Genomic DNA, 20563 nt, shown 5'->3' on the forward strand with positions numbered 1-20563 from the left:
ATGCAAACTTAGAGGGAAGTTCAAAGCCCAAAGTAAATCTGTCTAATTGAAAGAGAGTTGGAGGAAGTTCTGCATAAATTTTTTTTTTGGATGCAGAAAAGAACCATTGTGAGAAAAACCTCACTCTCCATAAGTCAAGATGAAAACTGAGGATAACACCACACAACTAGGATAGCAAAACTAGCTATGACTTACTGCCAAGCACTTGTCATCTATTATCTCCCTTAGTGCCCCCAACTAAAGTATTATGCTTCCTATTTTGTAGACAAAGAAATGGAAGTTCAGAGAGATTAAGTAACTTGGTCATAGACCTAGGTCTTGGTTCATACACCTAGATTGTGGCAGATCTGGACTCTGGACTCAGATCCATCTAAGTCTAAAGTTTACACTTCTTTCTATTTTACTGTACTTCAGTAGTTCTCAACCTGTAGTGCCTGTCACAATCACTTGGGATCTTTTTCAAAGTATAGATGCATAGGTTACATACATCCCCAAAGATCCTAAACTAGCAGGTCTGAGATAGCATGCTTTTAAAAGGTAGTTTAGGTGACTGTGATGTACATCAAAAGACTAGACTAGAAAAAAAAAAAGGCAATCCAGAAGAAATGTGTTTGTAATTTTGTAATACTTGTTTTTCAGCAAATTTACCTTTCTAATTACACATTTTGTAGGCATTGATTAAATCACCTTGTTTTCTATCAGTGTGCTGTCCCTAAGCAAGTAAGAAGGTTGGAGTAGGATGAGTGATACAGAGGCCCACTTACTGTAGAAGGAACATTAAGTTGGGATTGCCCGTTTTCCACCAACCTAAAAAGTGGACAGCATACAGACAACAGAGGCAGAAGTTAGAAAGATACTATTCTAATAGCTTAATATACCACACATTTTGGATTAGACAGAGAAGGATAAACCATATAAACAAACAGAGAATAACAATTTAAAAGGGCTCTGGGCTTAATCTTCAGAATCTTACAATGTGTAGAAATGAGATTTAAATACTTTAGATAAAATCATCTCCAAAATATTTTATTTTTCTATAAAGAATAAGCAAGGAAAAAAAAATTCCACAGGTGAATGCTTTTACTAGTAAATACAGATTTCTCTGGGTTAAGAAAATAAGCTAATATTTTATATACATTAATATTTTATCCTTTCATTTTTACTGAGTACTTACAACATACAAGGCACTTTATTACTTCTAGTTTTTTACCAGTTGCATTCTAATACCATATACTTCATGCTCTTATCATTTCTGAACATGTACTTCCAACTGGACTCAAAAAGTACAGAGTGGTTACCAGGCCTGTTCTGTGTCTACAGGGGTTCTCACAGGATCTGAGTTCACAATAAGGTTCTGTTAGATAATCTGCTTTGGCCTGGAACTTTTCCAGAGCTTTTTGATGCAGAACTTTATGGAAGAAAGTGTTACCTGCAATGGCCCTCACAGGTTGCTTGGTCCCTAACTCCTCATTAGACAGATGAAGACGCTAAGATGCAGAGAGTGAGGAGAACTGGATTAACATATCACACGTCTGCCCCAACTGGCCGGCCTTTCACAGTCTAGCACCAACCTCGAGAGGATGGGTTGGTCTCAGGCAGGGCTGCATTACAACTTTCATGGGCCCTGGGCACTTCGTGGCCCTTCCTCCATAAAAAAGTGAAAAATTACATTTTATGGCTTTTTTGGTATGAAGACAAATATATTAATGTCATTTGTTAAAACATTTTGTTCATTTTTTTCCTTCTGATATTCAAAGACATTAAAACATTTTCATGGGCCCCTAGAAGTACTGAGGGCTCTGGGCACTGGTGGATAAGATGGCCCTGTTTTAGATGACTCATGTGACAGTTGAAATCAGCTTTACTCTCCTCCAGGAGACCTGGTTCCGCCACAAGGGACTATACATGTGGTTCCTCTATCACTCAGGATGCACTGGCCATAGAAAGCTCAGCCTTTCATCAGACTATTTCAGCAATTCTCATTCCAGCAGCTCTTCAGAACCTACTTCCTCATTCTAAACCAGGCAATCCTGTAGAAAACCCCATCCTGAGAGAGTCTGGAGTACTCCACAAAGATCAGCTGCCAAGCCTCTGGGAATGAAGACAATCTCCAGACTCCCAAATGCATTTAAAAGGAGTATTGGGCAAATCACTTTACTGGGAATTACTGTCTTTTGTAATATGGCTAGTTATCACCTACACCCTGTCATTCTTACTCTAAGAACAAGCACGAGAATTTTCTGGACAAGAAATGATTTTGTTTCCAGTATAGTCACTATGTGAAAAGGCTATCATTCATAAAATGAAGAAAGTTGTAACTCTTGTTACCAGGGAAAAATCAAAGACTATCAAATCTCCTGATACTTATCCAATTTAAGAAAACTGCCATTTAAAAACGGAATTTATCATTCTCATAGCACTCACTCTGGTTTTATTTTAGGGTCCTCAGGTATGAAGCTCAGCTCAAGCCCTACGCTCTCCAGTAACTCAGCATGAATCACTTCTCTCGTGATTAGAGGTATGTGACTACTGATGGCTTTTGTCATGTTCTTTTTCTTTTTTCACTTTAAAAAAAATTGAAGTATAGTCAGTTTACAATATTGTATCAATTTCTGGTGTACAGCACAATGCTTCAGTCATACATGAATATACATATATTTGTTTTCATATTCTTTTTCACCATAAGCTGCTATAAGACATTGAATATAGTTCCCTGTGCTATACAGCATAAGCCTGTTTATCTATTTTACATATACCAGTCAGTATCTGCAAATCTCAAACTCCCAATTTATCCTTTCTCACCCCCTTTCCCTTTGGTAACCACAGTTTGTTTTCTGTGTGAGCCTTAGTTTCATCTATAAATTGGGTTTATAAGACTGTGGTAAGGATTAGAGATAATGTAAGAGAGACTAGCACCATGAAAGACAATTAGCAGATAGTTAATAAATATTAGCTATTCTAAATCCATTTATAAGTAAGCAGATAGAAAACCATGGCATTAGGAAAGAGATCAAGTAAAACAGGACATCCCTTTATGTGCTAACATCTTATGACAAATTATATTCCAAACATCACAAAACTGTTCATAGGAGTTGACTATCATTCCCAGATATTCCAAACTGAGAGAGACTGTGGGATTTACAGTGTTCCTATCACATTTTATTGTACCCCGTGGGCTCTTTTAACATTCTTATTTCAATGCATTTCTTTTCAAAGGATAACTCTCCAGGCTATTAGAAGGTTTCTGAGTCATTCTTCATTCCTACATTTCAATATCTGAGAGAAAAAATAGCAGCTAATAATAGTGGCAACCTGGTTATATGTTTCTGTCTGAACCCATTCAAATATTTTGTGAGAAATAGATGAGCACTTGGAAGTTGCAGGAAATGAGGAAAATAACGAGAAAGCTGTGGGACTCACGAATTAAACCAACTTTAGTGTCTCTGATGCATGAAACAACCCAACCCTAATTACAGCCAGCTGGAGACAACTCCATTTGCAGAGATACTTAGATCATTAGCCAAATACAATGATGCCCATTTGCTGACAAGTAAATGTGCATACCTTTATCATTTGTTTCATTCAGAAACACAAGTACGCCACTTGGCATATCATAACTTCTTGATAAGTTACATCAACTGAATTCTTTAAAAAGTTTTAATCCATGCCCAAATACAGCTATAATTATTCACCTATCAACAACAAAGAAAAATGATTTTCTCCTTGTCTTTAGAATGTTTAAATGTTCATAAGTTATTAGTGTTCATATACATTACATAATAGGACTTAATTTTTCAAATCTTTACTATAAAAGTAGATCCACAGCAACACTAACAGTCAATTTGACAATAACACCTTAATTTAGAGGTCCAAAATAAACATTAAGAGGGCCCGAACTGTACTGTAGTCAATATACATTTACATGGTAAATTATCTGACATTGACTTTCAATGTAAAGACCCTCTCAAAAACAAATTCTACAGCCAAGAAGCACCTGGAGAAGTGTTCAATGTCTTTAGTCACCAGTGAAAAGCAAATTAAAATTCCAATAAAATATCACTACAAACTGACTAGAATGGCTAAAATTATACAGTGTAATAATACGAAATGCTGGAAAGGATGTGGAATAACTGGAACTCTACTATCTTAAAGGTGGGAATGAAAAACACAATAAAGGACATTTACGTAAAACCCATAGCCAACATTATAATCAATGATGAAAGACTGAAAGATTTCCCCTTAAAATCAAGAACAAGACAAGGATTTCCACTTTCACCACTTCTATTCAACATTCTCCTAGAAGTTCTAGCTAGACTAATATTAGGCAAGAAAAAAATAAAGCATCCAAACTGAAAATGTAGAAGTAAAATTATCTTTACTCACAGGTAACAAAATCTTTTAGATAGAAAATCCTAAAGAACACACAGACACACACACACACACACACACACACACACACACGCACACAGAGCTATTAAAACTAATAAAAGAACTGGGCAGAGTTTTAGGATACAAGATAAACACAAAAAAATGAGCTGTATTTCTATATACTAAAAATGAACATGAAAATAAAATTAAGAAAACAATTCCATTTACAATAGCATCAAAAAGAGTAAAATACTTAGAAATAAATCTAACCAAAGAGGTGCAAGACTATACAGTAAAAACTAAAAAACATTAATGAAAGAAATTAAAAGAAACCTAAATAAATGAAAAAACACCTCCCGTTCATGAATTGGAAGACTTAGTATTGTTAAGATGACGGTATTTCCCAAGTTGATCTGGTGATTCACTGTAATCCCTATCAAAATCTCAGTTTCCTTTTATGTAGAAATTGACAAGCTGATTATAAAGTTCATATAGAATCTCAAGGGACCATGAATAACCAAGATAATCTGAGGAAAAACAATTTGGAAGACTAACACTTCCCTAATTCAAAACTTATTACAATACTACAGTAATTAAAACAGTGTGGTAGTGGCATAAGGACAAATCGAACAGAACTGGGAGTTCAGAAATAAATGTGTACATCTATGGTCAATTGAGTTTTGACAAGGGTGCCAAGACCATCCAATGGGGGAAGGGAACAGCTTCTTAAATAACTAGTGCTGGTACAACTAGTCCCAACATGCAAAAAAATGAAGCTGGACCCCTAATTCACATCATATACAAAAAATAATTCAAAATGGATCAACAATCTAAATGTAAGCACTGAAACTATAAGACCTTTAGAGTAAAACACAGGGGAAAGTTTCATTATTTTGGCTTTAAAAATGGATGGTTAGGTAAGACACTGAAAGCACAAGAACAAAAGAAAAAATACATACACTGGTTCCATCAAAATTTAAAAGTTTTGTGCATCAAAAGACACTGTCAAGAAAATGAGAAAACCTAAGGAATGAGAGAAAATATTCGCAAATCATGTATCTAATACAAGATTTGTATCCAGGATATATAAAGAACTCTCACAACTCAAAAGCAAAAAAACAAGCAACCCAATTTAAAAAATGAGCAAAGGACTTAAATACACTTCTCCAAAAAAGATATAAAAATGGCCAACAAGCAAACAAAAAGGTGCTGAGTATTACTAGTCATAAGTAAAATGCAAATGAAAACCATGACATACCACTTCAATCTTCTAGGATGGCCATATCATAAAAACAAAACCAAAAAACAAGGATTGGTGAGGATGTGGATCTCATGAATTGCTGGTGGGATTATAAAATGGTGCACACTGTGGAAAACAATGTAGCAAATTCCTCAAAATGTTAAACACAGAATTACCATACAACCCAAAGAAGTGAAAAGAGGGACTCACACAGATACTTGTATGTGAATGTTCGTAACAGTATTGTTCTCAACAGCCAAAAGGTGGAAGCAACCCAAATGGCCACTGACAGATGAATGGATAAACAAAGTGGAGTATATATTATTCAGTCATTAAAATGAATGAAGTACTGATACATGCTACAAAGACAGATGAAACTCAAAAACATTAAGTAAAGGAATCCAGGGACAAAATGTCACATATACTATTCCATTTATATGAAAATACATATATATAAAATACACTAGAAGAAATAATGTCTGAAAACTTCCTAAGTCTGACAAAAGACATAAACCTACAGATTAAAAAAGCCCAGAGAAGTCAACAAAAAATAAGCCCAAAGAAATCCACACCAGGATGTCATAATCAAACTGATGAAAACTGAAACAGAAATAAATGTTGAAACCAGCCAAAAAAAACCAAAAAACAACCCCCCCCCCCAAAAAAACCCCAACATCTTTAGGGAACTGACTTGAATGACTATAGATTTCTCATCCAAAACAGGGGAGGCCAGGAGGCAGTGACAAGATATTTTTAAAGTGCTGAAAGAAAAGAACTGTCAACCAAGAATTCTATTTTCAACAAAAATGTCCTTCAGGTGTAAAGGTCAAATAAAGACACTTTAAATAAAGGAATAAAAGAAAAAGTTGCCAGCAGATATGCTATAAAAGAATTGCTTTTTCTGTTGTTTAGAGAGAAGCTACCAGAAGGAAATTTGGAGGAGAAAGAGAAATGGTAACTATCTAGATAAATGTAACAGACTATTCTCCTCTTGAATTCTTTAAAATATGTTTGACAGCTGAAAGCAAAAAATTATAATATTGTCTGGTAGAGTTTTCAATGCATGTAGTGTAATACATAACTAACTATAACTCAAAGAGGGCAAAGATAAAGCCATTTATATGGTAATATGATTTCTACATTTTACTTGAAGTGGTAAAATATTGAGTCTAACTGAATTGTACACAGTTTAGTATGTACATTGTAATCCCTAGAATATCTATAAGACATATAGTAAAAGACACAATAGATAAATTAAATGGAACACCAAAAGATGTTCAAATACGGCAGGAAAGAGAAAACAGGAAGAAAAATGGAATAAACAGAAAATAAATGGTAGACCTAAATTCAAATATGCCAATTTTATAAAATGCAAATAGTATAAGCATTAAAGAGATTATCAGTATAGATGTAGGAAACCATGACCCAATTATTTGGTACCTACGAGAAACACACTTCAAATATAATTAAGGGTAGGTTAAAAATTAAAAAACAAAATAAAACAAAATTAAAAAAAAAAAACCTTGATATAACATGAAACCACTAATCAAAATACATCTAGAGTGGTTATATTATCAAAGTAGACTTCAGAGTAAAAAAAATCAACAGGAATAATGAGCAACCTTACATACTGACAAAAATGTCAATTCACCAAGAAGGCATAACAATTCTAAATGTGTATGCACCTAACGAGAGATTCAAAGTACATGAAGCAAAAACTGATAGGTCTGAAAGGAGAAACAGACAAACTCAAAATTACATTTGGAAATTTCAGCACTCCTCTCTCAGTAAACAATAATGGACAAACAATCAGCAAGGACACAGAAGAGCTAAACACCACCATCAACCAGCTGAGTCTAATCGACATTTATAGACATCTACCCAACAGCAGCAGAATATACATTATTCTCAACTGTATATGAAACATTCACTAATATACACCATATCTTAGGTCATGAAAGAAATCTTAAGGAATTTAAAAGAATAGAAATCATCAAGAATGTTCTTTGCCCTTAAAAAACAGAAATTAATAACAGAAAGCTAACAAGAAAATCTCCAAACACTTGGAAGTTATCTAAACAAATAATCTATTATTTAAAGAGGAAAATTCAAGGGAAATTAGAAAATACATTAGACTGAAAAATAAACTGCAAAATTTCAAAAATTTGTAGGTTGCAGTTAAAGCAGTATTCTCTTATGAGTACATGTTTGTACTACAAAAGGAAAATCTCAAACCAATACTCTAACACCCTCCAAATTTAATCTTTGCAAACATCTTTTCTCCTTAAATTTTACAGGTATAAATATATATTTAAAATTTTTTGACATTTATTGTTAATGTGCTCTCAGAAAGTCTTTAAATTTTGACACAAACCTTACTTCCTCTGAAAAACCTCCTCTTGATTAGCCCTTTCCCACTGTTCCTTTTGTGTAACTATTTGGTCTCATTAAATTACTGTTATATTTATTGGACCATATAAGCAGTTATTGCTTTAATAAGACAGTAAGCCTCTAGGCTATCTGCTTCCAAAGCACATGATATGTCTTAGAGAGAATCTAAATAAGGGGATGATAAACTTATGGACTATGAAATTGGTAGCAAAATTGGCATTAAAAGATGAGGTATTAGAATTAAGCGGGTAACACCTTATTTTCCATGAATGAAGCATATTCTAATCATTTTTAGATTTTCCTATTGTTTTGGTTTGTGTGCCCCATAAAAGGCAGTAGCTGCAGGCAGGGTTTGCATTGTCTGTATTATCTTTGGAATTAGTGAAAAAAGTTCAAGCTCTGAAAAATTTTGTCAGATTCTCCACACCATCAAAATTCATATATGCCGTCTCTAAACTTCTATCATACCTCCCTTATAAAGCATAATATTGAAGGCTAAGAGATGTCTTGCAACAGAAAAGTATAATAGTAATTCAGAAACACTGCCTGTTGTGTTTTATTCAATTTATGAAATGAAATCACATACATTAAAATAAGAATAAAGTCTCAAACTATGCATTTTCAGCATGTGACATCACTCACAATTAGCTAGTACTAATTAGGTCCAATATTGTGAATGTTTCATTAAGAAAAAATTAATTAGCACTGTTAATTATGAATGTCATAGGAAACCCAGCCTTGGGCACTCATTGTGCTGCTATTTGTTTTTAGGAATCATTTGCTGAGAATTGCTTCCCCTCGTTTAATTTCTGTGCCTCCATTATACGATCTTAAATCATGGCAGCCTCTTGTTCGTTTCCTGCAAATATTAAGCAAATATGCTAAGGTAGGAGCATATTTTACATAACCACACATCAGACTAAAGTTGAGCCAAGAGAGGGAATGAATGCAACTCATATCTGATTTATATTTGGCAAATACAGAGATATCATAAGCTCCTTGTCTAAATGCCTACATGCTATTTCTATGGCAACACATAAACATTTACCTCATAACACACAGCTATCTTCATTCTTTACATCCCGTTATTTATTTTTTCCACTCTCATGGGAAAGCCTAATTTATTCCCTAGGAAAAGTCAATCAACGATTTTCTTAATCAGTGGCATTTGAAGAGTAGGTGGCACAGTTCTTTTTATGGAAAAGCAATTTCCACCAACGCTCTTGCCATTTGACAGAGACTGGAAGAGAATAAAAGAGCTTGCTTTAAGGAAAGTGTGAGTACAAGTCGCAATGAATAATCCTTCAAAGAGTGATGAGAATGTACATCAGAAACCCACAAAAGGTTGGCTGAAGTGATCATATGCAAATCCAGCTTCTCCTTTCTATGTATGTGGAGTATCACGGAGACTCCTTTATAGGAAAAAAAAAAAGTGATTTTTCATTCCTACAGTTTTGTCAGTCTTTGAAAAAATTCCTTTGCTGCTTTCCTTATGTGACAGAGATTTTATAGAACGGCCAGTGATAGAGGAAAGAGAAAGACTACTGACTTAAAAGCAGATCAAATGACAGTTAAAAGGAAGGATACAGGGAAACCACATCAGGTTCCTTCACTTTGTCTATTCTTTGAGCCTAAGGTAATTATCAGAGATTGAAATGGCACCAGATGTAAGAGATCCCATATTGGATTTCAGCTGAGTATCAAATCAATAATTTCTCAAAGTCCTAAAAGGGACAATGGATCAATTAACATTCTTCTGCGTACTCAGAGCTCAGTGGGCTAGCAAGGTAAGTCCGTTCAGGATGAGTGTAGATATTAGCCAGTCCCCTCCTCTGGGCTTCCTTGGCACCACTATGATAGCAGTTATCACTGTTTTGTTATTGTTTATATGTGATTCTCTTAAGGGACCTTTAATGATACCCCTCCAATCTAACCCAGTGTTCTGTGAATAGTAGGGTGTTTAATAAGCTGGTGGATTACATGAATCTTAATTTATCTATAATGTATACACATTTGCCACAATACAAAATGCTCCTCATTCAAGATTAAATTCTCTTCCAATAATTCCCTCTACCATTTTGATGTTGCAGGTCTCACGGCAGTCTTACTACTTCCTGTACAAGGTGAATCTCTCACCACCTCCTCTCATTCATTTATCTCCAAGGACTACGTCAAGTTATGAGCGAAGGACTCTTTGTTTCCTTTTGGCTTTGTTTCCAATATTCTAGTACCATTTGTTGAACAGACTAATCTTTCTTCATTGGATTACTTCTGCACCTTTGTCAAAAATCAATTGATCATATACATATGTATTTCTTGACTATTTTTTCCATCTGTATATTCTTTTAACAGTAATATATTTCAATTTTTGAATCCTGTAGTTTCATACTAAGTCTTGGTATCATGTACTCTGAGTACTCCAACTTTGTTCCTATTCAGAATTGTTTTGACTTTTCTAGTTCTTTTGGCTTACTGAAAAATTTTAGAATCAGCTTGTTGACTGCTACAAAATGCTTCTTGCTAGGATTTTGATTGGGACTTCATTTAATCTATAGAACAATTTGGGAGAATTGATGTCTTAACAATTTTGACTCTTCCAATAGTTGAGTAGAGTATGTCTCTCCATTTAATGGGATCTTCTCTGATTTCTTTCATCAGTGCTTTGTAGGTTTTCAGCACTCAGATGCTGTGCATATTTCATTTAATTTATACCTAAGGATTCCATGTTTTTACAGTGCTATTGTAAATGGTTGTTTCCTCAATTTTCAGTTTCCAATTGTTAATTATTTGTATACAGAAATATGATTTTTTATGACTTTCCTAAATTTACTGTAGTAGTACTCACAGATTTTTTGGTAGAGTCTTTGGGATTTTATACACAGAAAATTATTTCATTTGCAGATAAGGAGAGCTTTATTTCTTCCTGTTTAATTGCATTCCATTTATTTTTTTCTTCCTTTTCAGAACTGGCTATGACCTCTAGTACAATGCTGATATCCTCGCCTTGTTCTCACATTAGAAAAAAAAGCATTCAGGTTTTCATCATTAAATATGGTATTTGTTGTAGGATATTTATACTTGCCCTTTGCCAGGTTGAGGAAATTCTTCTGTTCCTACTTTGTTGGGAGTTCTTTATCATGAATTGACACAGTATCTAACTATTAAGATAATTGTGTTTCTTTTTTCCTTTTTGTTTGACATGTGAATTGTAGTGATTCATTTTTGAAGATTAAAACAACCTTCTCTCCCCAGGATAAAGCATCCTTAGTCATAATGTATTGTCACTTCTACATATCGCTGGATTTGATTTGCTGCTATTTTGTTTAGGATTTTTGCATCTGTAATGGTGGGATCTTTCTCTGGTGCTGTCTTCAGCTTGTTTTGGTATCATGATAATACTGACTTTATAAATTGGGAGTATTCTTTCTTCTTTTATTTTATGGCTGAGCTTGTGGAGAATTGATATTATTTCTTCCTTAAATGCTTGGTAAGATTTGCCAGTAAAGGCATCTGGCCTGGAGTTATCCATAGTGGAAAGTTAATTTCCTTAATACATTTAGGACTATTCAGGTTATCTGTCTTTTCTTGAGGGCTTTGGTAGTTTGGGTCTTTTAAGATGGGCAATGGGGTGGAGAAGAAATATTAGTTAATCTATCTGGAAATAAAGATACTGACTATGCATTTCCCCATTTTGCATTAAACAAAGCATCTGCATCTTGTTTCCTTTTAAATATTCCACATATGAAACTTACCTGTGTTTTAGCACCAGTTATACAATGGTCCATTATCTATCATCAAAGAGTTCTAAAGAACCAGAATATTTCAAGTTTTTCTTCCAATATAGGATGTCAAACTAAGGAAAGGAAACAAAAGTTGGGCCTGACTCCAAGAATGAGTTTCTTAGGGATCAAGTGTTTCCTTTCATTTTTATAATTTGGTATTTTTAGATAAGCTTTCCTATGACCATGTGCCAGAATTGTTAATCTTCAAAATGAATAAGCCAGAATGGTGATACTAACTTTTTTTCTCCATTATTCCATTGCTACTGCATGGGGACAATTACTTCAGAATTAAAGGACCAGTGGGGTTAGATATAACTGACTTGTCTATTACAAGCATTTGTGCAGATTTCCAGTTTTTCAATGTTATAAGAGTGTGGTGGGTGAATTTCCCTTCTAGTGACAGAACTCTCTGCATTTATTATGCTCTTTAATTGCTACATATGTTTAGTGGTATTCTAGCTGATTGTCATTAACTTGAAACATTCACTGCTAATTACAGTTGGCACTGTAATCAAAGGGTAAAAATGTGTCCTCAACACCTACAGTAATCCTCACTTTCACAACAAGATTTCTATTTCTTTCTCCACCATCTCTCACACCAGGGCAGGCCCTTAGTGAAGGGATTTCTAAGCTCTACTCAAAGTCCAGATACACGTCCTCTTCCTGGGTCATCTCTCCATAGTGTTTTCAGAGGCTAATTCTTCCCACACGTCACAAATGACTTCTTACTACATAGCACTGTTGTCTTGCCAGCAATACATGTGTAAAGGGAGCGTTTCTACCACATGGTATAGTCGTTTCTTGGTTGTGTGACTCTATTAAGAGACATTTCTGCTATAATGATCACAGTAGTAAAGAATTAAAAGAGCTAACATGAGAGGTGTAAGTCCACAGAAATAACTGTTTTCCCAACAAAAGTCTTAGAAAAATATATTTGAAAACCTACAGAATGATGGAATTACATTCTTCCAAAACACAATACAGAATTAACAAGATGACAGTGGCACTTTAGCTACCAAGAAGAAAACACAAGAGAGCAAAGCCACAACACAACAGTAAATCTCCACTACTGACCAGAGCATACCGCATACTCTTCAATGCTCTATTTTAAGCTCATATGAAAAAATACATCTAAGTGAATATCACACATCAATGAAAGATGCAAAATGAACATATAGTATATCACCATGTTGTTTATGAGTAGCTACGTAAGAATATATATCCATCAACCTCATAGAGCATTTTCTATGGAGAAGGAAGGATATGAATGAGATTCAAGAGACGTACAAAGAGGATTTCATTTGTTCCTAAATGGTTTTATTTCTTTTAATAGAAATGAAAATGTTAATTTTCAATTAATTCTTGGTAGTGAGATAATAGATGTTTGTTATATTATTCTGACCATTTTATGAATTCTTGGAATTTTTCATAATAAAAAAATTTAAGAGAAACAGAAATAACACCTAGCTACATTTCAGCTTAGAAGTAAAGCAGATTCATAAAAAAAGAAAACATGAGGAAGAACCTTCTTTCTTGGAGTAGAGTAACTGCTGACCAAAATACATTTTGAGCTATAAAGTTTGAAAAATACTTAAAGTGAGACTATCATTTCTGAGTAATACTGTCTGAGTAGATTTGCCTCCAAGAGCTTCCATTTCTTTATATGTAAAGCAAGGATGCTGAAATAAAATATCTTGCACAACCTCTTCAACTTTAAAAGTCTATGACTATTTTTCCCCTAGAGGAGATAGGTATATTTCTGTGTGTTATTTCTTTTGCCTAGAATTCTTTTCCTCTAGACTATTCCCTGGCAGTAAAATCCTATTTATCCAGTAACACTGCTTCCCTCATGCTTCCCAAGCAGGGAAGAGCACTGTCACAACTCTGTCCTCCTACCTCCATTAGCATTCGATACACGGCTAGATCTGTCTCTTCATGTGTTTGCCTGCCCTGTCAGACAGCGAGCCACTGATAACAGGACCTACACCGCTCCCTTCTTTGTATCCCCAGTACCTTCCACAGTGACATGTTTACAACCAAGAAAACGAGAATATACATAGCTTACGTAAACCTATGTTAGCACAAAGTAAGTTAATTTTTACTTTTTGCAAGTATTTCCCCCAAGTAAATGTGTGCTGAATGAATGAATGAGTTAGTATGTAAAATGGCATAAAGTTCACTCCATCAGTCAGGTAGGTTGATCATCCCACTAGAAGGTACGGGTATAACCCAGATCTCTCAATAGTCTCTCCAAAAAGATCCATCGGATCATTTCGAATTTTATGCCTGTAGTTTAGAAAGTAAGGATGACATAACTTTTCCTGTTCTCTTTTTGCTTTTCATCACATTACACAGTGTTTCGCTTTGTTTTGTTTTGTTTTTTATAGAGGACATGAAACACTCTTCTTACTTATGCAAAATCTCAGAAACTTAACATACACTAAATCTTGGACTGAAAAACCATTACAAAGAAGTAACAAATTTGATCATATATATGTAGATAATGGGCAATTGGCCACAAGAGCTTTTTCAACTCCTGTTCTCAAAAGGGGGCTCAGCTGTATTTCCTATAGTGGAGGGGGAATAGCGTCATAACATGGAGGGGAGAGAGAACTTGGTGGAAAGCAGCCAGCAATCTGTCCCAAAAACCCAAGGAAAGCAGGAGGGTGGATCTCAGCACCCCTAGTACTTTCTTGGCCCAGTCTCCCCAAATCTGGCTCATGAAACAGTTTGTTAATAGGGAGATTTTGGGAATCAATGACATTGCCCTGGAAATCTGCCAGCCAGCCACAAGAACTAGAAATGCCCTTGACAAGATGTAAGCCAAAGCAGACAATTGCCATCAGATGGGATTTGGGGGTTGGGGGCAATGGAACTCAAAACTGCACCCTGAAAACTCCTAACCAGGTACCTGTGTAGCTCACCCTAGTAATTTCATTAAAGGTTACAGAAGTAACACGACCTTGCATTTTACAGGACTGAATTTTTTGGCCCACACTAATTATGATAGGTTTTTTAAAAAACTTTTTTTTTGAAATGGAGATTAACAAGCAGTTGCAAAGATAGTAGAGAAAAGCCCCATGTACCCTTTAACAAGTTTGCCCCAACAGCCACATCTTGCAAATGTAATATTATATTATACCCAAGAAACTGACTTGGGTATAATGTGTGTATATTCAATGTCCTTTTATGATATGTATAGATGACTGTAGCCATCACCACAATCAAGATACACACTATTCCTTCACTGCAAAGGTATCCCTTGTACTATCTCTTTATAATCACACTGACCCATCTGCCCCTCAATCTCCGCAAATCCCTGCAACAACTAATCTGTTCTTCATCACCATAATTTTGTCATTTTGAGAATGTTATATAAATGGAATCATACAGTATGTGACTCTTTGAGACTGGCTTTTTTTTCACTCAGCCTAATGTCCCTGAGATCCATTCAAGCTGTGATGTGTATCAATAGCTCATTCCTTTTTTATTGCTGGTATCATATTCCACAGTGTGGATGTACGGCAGTTCCTTTAACCATTTACCTATTGTAGGACATTTTGGCTGGTCCAATTTGTGGTTACTACAAATAAAGCTGGCATGAATAATCATGTACATGTTTTTATGTGGACGTAAGTTTCCATTTTACTGGGATAAATGGCCAAAAGTGGGATTGCTGGGTTATATGGTAAGTGTATGTTTAGTTTATAAAGAAACTATCAAATCATTTCCCAGAGTGTCTGTACCACTTTATATTCCTACCAGCAATGGATGAAAGATCTAATTTCTCTACATCCTCACTGGCATACTATTTTTCATTTTAGTTGTTCTAACGAGTGAATAGTGTTAACTCATCATGGCATTAATTTGCATTTCCCTAATAGCAAGTGATGTTGAACATCTTTTCATGTACTTATCTGCCAATGATATTAAAAGAGTATATCCTCTTTGGTGAAATATTTCTTCATATCTTTTGCCCATTTATGAATTGACTTGTTTTCTCAACTGTTAAGTTTTGAGAGTTCTCTAAGTATTCTACATCTGACTCTTTTGTCTTCTCATTCTTTTAACTGGGTCTTCTGCATAAAAAAGTTTTTAATTTTGATGAAGTCCAACTTACCCATTTTTGTTTCTTTTATGCGTTGTGTTTTGTTGTCATTATCTAATTACTCTTCACTAACCCCCAGATATTAAAGATTTTGTCCTATGGTTCTTCCTAAAAAGTTTTATAATAAGGTTTTACTCTTTACATTTAAATCTATGATCCATTCTGAGTTAATTTTTATATATGGTGTGTGAGACTTAGGCTGAGGGTTTCTGTGGGTTTTTTTAGCCTATGACTATCTGCATTATTTGATGAAGACGATCCATTCTCCACTGAATTGCCCTTTACACTTTTGCCTAAAGAAATCAGCGGGCTCTACTTGTGTGGGGCTGCTTCTGGGTTCTCTCTTCTGAACTGTTGATTTATATGTTGATAAAAATTTCTGCTAGGAGTTTATGAATTGAGTTAAGCCTATATATCAATTTAGGGAGAATTGGTATCTTTAATATGTTGAGTTTTGAGTATAAGTTTAATCATCTTAAACCTTGATAAGAAGTTAATGTACTTAGTTTTCTATGATTAGGATGAGCAGTACCTATTCGAAAAGGACTATATATAAATTTTTAACAGAAAATTTATGCCATTAACATAAACTGGTCTATAGATTGACTACTATTTTAGTATCAGTTTCTGAGACTGAAAAACAATGAACAATTTTCTTGGGATAAAGAGAAAGGGAAATAAGACTTTAAGGGAGGAAAGTGGAGTAAAGAGATCAGTTTTGCATATTTTATCTTCCCCTGACCTCTAAGTCTTTATCTCAAATAAAATGTGGGTCGACTGATATCATCTTCAAGTAACTTAACCTTTACTTAGTAGTAGATTAAGTTATCTTTTCAATTTAATAAATAACACTTTAAGAATATAATCAAAACAATGATAAATTATTGACAAAATAAAACTGATGCTGCCAAAGACAAATGCTGTGTATCTTAAGGGAGCATAACTTTACAAGCTTAAATAAGAGTGCTGCTAATATTAAGACCTATCCTTTACCAGCCACTAGGTAAAGAAAAACTTCAACAAGTTGTATCGAACATTTGTAAACTAGAATAAACTCCTGGTGAAGAGTTCAGGTTAGGGAGTCAGACAGACCTGGCTGGCTCTACCTCTAGCTAGCAACTTGTAGGGCAATTTACTTAACTTCTTTGAGAGTGTGTTTTCTCATATGCAAAATGGAGATATTTAATAATAAGACCTATGCCAAATAGAGTCGTGAAGCTTAATTAAGATAATGCAGATTAAACACTAATCCCGATGCTTGGCATATGGTAATCACTCAATATACATTAATTACTATTACTTTTAATTCCTTTTTGTCTGGGTAAATTACACATAGGCGTTCCCTCCATAAGGATAGTTTTCCTAAATGAAAGTGTTGTAGAGGATGCTCTAAGTGCCTATTAAGCTTAATGAGTTTAAGATGCTTGATGGATATACTGCTTACAGTGGTCTTGCTGTTTACAAGAATTCTCCTACTCCCAAGAACCATAATTTTAAGCTAATGAAATGAACTTAGATAAAACTGGGTATTTGACTCAATGTTAACATAACTAGAATACCATTTTTAAAATTTTAGCCTTTTCAAAGCGGCCATGATAGTTTGCCCAATTGTACAAATTAGAAATCATCAGTTGCACAATCAGAATTCTGATTCCATTCCCTCTTCAAAAGTCAAAGTAGATGTAGGATTCTGGAGGCACTCATGATAGATGGGGCTAAGAAAGTTAAATATGTAAATGCAGGTGATCTTTTTAAATTCTATATATTTCATGCATGTGAATTTCATGACTTCTGAACTAGACAAGATGGGAGAACCAAGGCAGTTCTTTTCTTTCGTAGAGCTCAAGTTTTAATTTGATCTGTTCCTTGTCAATATTATAACTAAAAGCAACTTTGGTAGTGAAAAAAGTGGAAATTAATGATTAGAAAAATGCACTGCCCATGGATTTCAATGATCCTATCCATGGTTACCAAAAATCACTGACATGAATTTAAATGGAGTTAAGAGTTTGATAAGAAATGGTAAAAGTATCACAATAGAATTTTTGATGATGTTATTTGGTTTTGTTTCATTAATGAAACTGTGCTTATAAGAGATTATAGCATAAGATATAGTTAAATGTATAAAGAAAACAGATCATAAATAGAGAAGACAGGGAAGTTTGGTGACTTTCTACATATTATCTTAACTATGTAAGTGAACATTCAGCACTTTAATTTCTGCTGTGCTTCAAAAGTTACTTTTCTCAACTTTAATTTTTTAATGGTTGAGGACTAGAAAGAATTTACTAGACATTTTTAAAAGGCTAAATGCTGCTACTTGGCTAGTAGTGACAAGAGCACAGGAAGTTCTAATTATGCCATAAGTAGAGGTTTAATCAATAATTGAGAATTTTTTAAAAAATGTTGAGGTATTTTCTATCCAGGTTAATGTTAGCACAGGAAAGAGTGATTCAAATATTCATTTTTTACATACTATTTATCCTGGATGACACCTGTCAATTTGAATCATTTCCTTAAAGTAAAAGGCCCTGCATGTTTTAGAATCATTAGGACTAGTAATTAATACTGTATTTGATTTTTCATATGTCCTGATTCATAGTAAGGACCTAGTTTTAGTCAATTGCACTCACTCACCAAGACAGAGTGACTCAAGCAAATGATTATTCCTCAAAATCAGAGTAACAGACTTCCAATGAATAAAAGTTCTAATTGTACACTATAATGCCATAAAAAAAAAAAAACTGCAACCATCTGAGTCTTTACAAAACATGCACTGAAACAATTTTGGCCTAAGATCAAGGAAATTTAAGAAGACTGACAAAGAATCTTAAGTCATTCCATAATTGGTTTCCACTCTACTTGAAATGGAACAGTCACTGCAATTTCACAAGAAGAAATAATTTTATAATCCTTTCAGATTAAATGAAGATGTCAGATGTAAAAGGAAAAAGATCAAGGGACCAGATGTCACATAAAGAAACTAAAAAACAATGTGAAATAAAGTTCAGAAAACAAGACTGAAAAGCTCTGCATATGTGATGGGCTACAACTACTTAGGTCACCTGGGTTATTCCTATGAAAGGAAAAAAATATTTCATAAAAGTTGGACCTATAAGTGTAATATTACTATGCCATATTTTTACTCAAATAAATCTATCTGTTTCTAAGTTAAGAAGTTCATAACCTGGGAAAAAAGCAACAATTCTTTTGGCTAATATTAGGGTCACATATGAAAATCCAAAAACCAGACTATGCTAAATAAGTTATAAAATTACCAGCTTTTTCTATTGTTTGGTATTTGTAAGGTAAATGTTTAAACTTAAAAAGAAGTCCTTTCAAGTCATTTAAAGTTCTTGATAGAAATGTAACATAATATGAGAATTCTGGTTACCATTTAAATCTGAAGTACTTCATCCATTTCGGTAACAAAGGTGATTTTAGCAGCTATCAGTACATTCCTTTAAACTTTCAAAGTGCTTTGGGTCCTTCCAGGATGAAAGTCCTCTCTTCCTCGCCTCTCATTCCTTAACTTATTCTGAAGATAGCAATGTTTACTGCAAGAGAACAACAACAAAAAATAGAGCTAAACTGGAGAGTTAAACTAGTTTTAATATATTGGACATTATTCTTTCCTTTAGGATAGTCTTAATTTCACCCTTTCACTCAATATTTATAATTAAAATTATTCTTTTAAGAAGTAACTTCTTCACTTAGGAGGAGACATGAATAGAATCTCACACACTGAAGAGCTATCCATGTCATACCTAAGAACCAACTAATGTACAAGAGTCAAACTAGCACTGATGCACTTGAGGCTTTCTAAGACTTCATTTGATTGTCTTCATATATTTCTTTTTTTTTACTAGAAATATAAAAATGAGAAATATTAAACTCTATTTCACCCTCATAAAAATCCAATTCTAAAAGTCACATTGTCCAACCTTGATATAGCCTCTGTAAAATATGACAGTAGACATCTCTGATTGCAAAAATTTCTCAAACAACTTTGCAGTTTTACTTTAGGCTTAAGTGTGAAATATATTTCTAATTCAGTATGCAAAGTATCACAAAAAATTAAATTAATAAATTCCTATCTATTTCTGACTCTTAAGCATCAACTATGTGCATGTTTAAACTATGTGTGTTTAAATCCCTAATTTGTTTTTTCTATAACACAAAATACAAGAAAATAAGTGGAAGAATAAAAAAGAAAATGAAAGATAATGAGACCACTTTTAAATGATTCTTGGTTGCACTTACATATTGTAGAACTGACTCTTTCAATAAATTTTAAGACAACAGGAAAGCATTTTTAAAAGTAGATTTTTCCAAAAACGGACTTAGGAACATAGAAAACAAACTATGGTTACCGAAGGGGAAAGGGCACAGAAGGATAAATTAGAGGCTGGGGATTAACAGATACACACTACTGTATATGAAATAAACAGCAAGGACCTACTGTATAACACAGGGAAATATATTCAATTTCTACAGTAATGTGTATATGTTAATCCCAAACTCCTAATTTACCTCTCCCCCTGACCCCTTCCCCTTTGGTAATAAGTTTCAAGATTTTTAAATAGTTGGAAAAAAAGATCAAAAGAAAAAGAATATTTTTAGGCATAAAAATTATATGAAATTCAAATTTCATTTTCGATAAATAAAATCTTA

The 20563-nt window shown here is 34.0% G+C and overlaps 1 protein-coding gene across 9 annotated transcripts in view; it reads right to left on the reverse strand.

The window, feature by feature from the left end:
• Positions 1-20563, reverse strand: part of PEAK1 (pseudopodium enriched atypical kinase 1) — a 204727-nt gene that overhangs the window by 91230 nt on the left and 92934 nt on the right. For 6 of the 9 annotated variants that reach the window (XM_074354011.1, XM_074354010.1, XM_074354012.1 and 3 more), the window contains one exon: positions 19284-19446. The exons of the other annotated variants lie outside the window; for them this stretch is intronic. The gene's annotated coding sequence lies outside the window, so the exon portion shown is untranslated. The remainder of the gene's footprint in view (positions 1-19283; positions 19447-20563) is intronic. 9 annotated transcript variants of the gene reach the window in all.

Source organism: Camelus bactrianus, chromosome 27 (genome assembly GCF_048773025.1).
Source record: "Camelus bactrianus isolate YW-2024 breed Bactrian camel chromosome 27, ASM4877302v1, whole genome shotgun sequence".
Taxonomy (NCBI): domain Eukaryota; kingdom Metazoa; phylum Chordata; class Mammalia; order Artiodactyla; family Camelidae; genus Camelus; species Camelus bactrianus.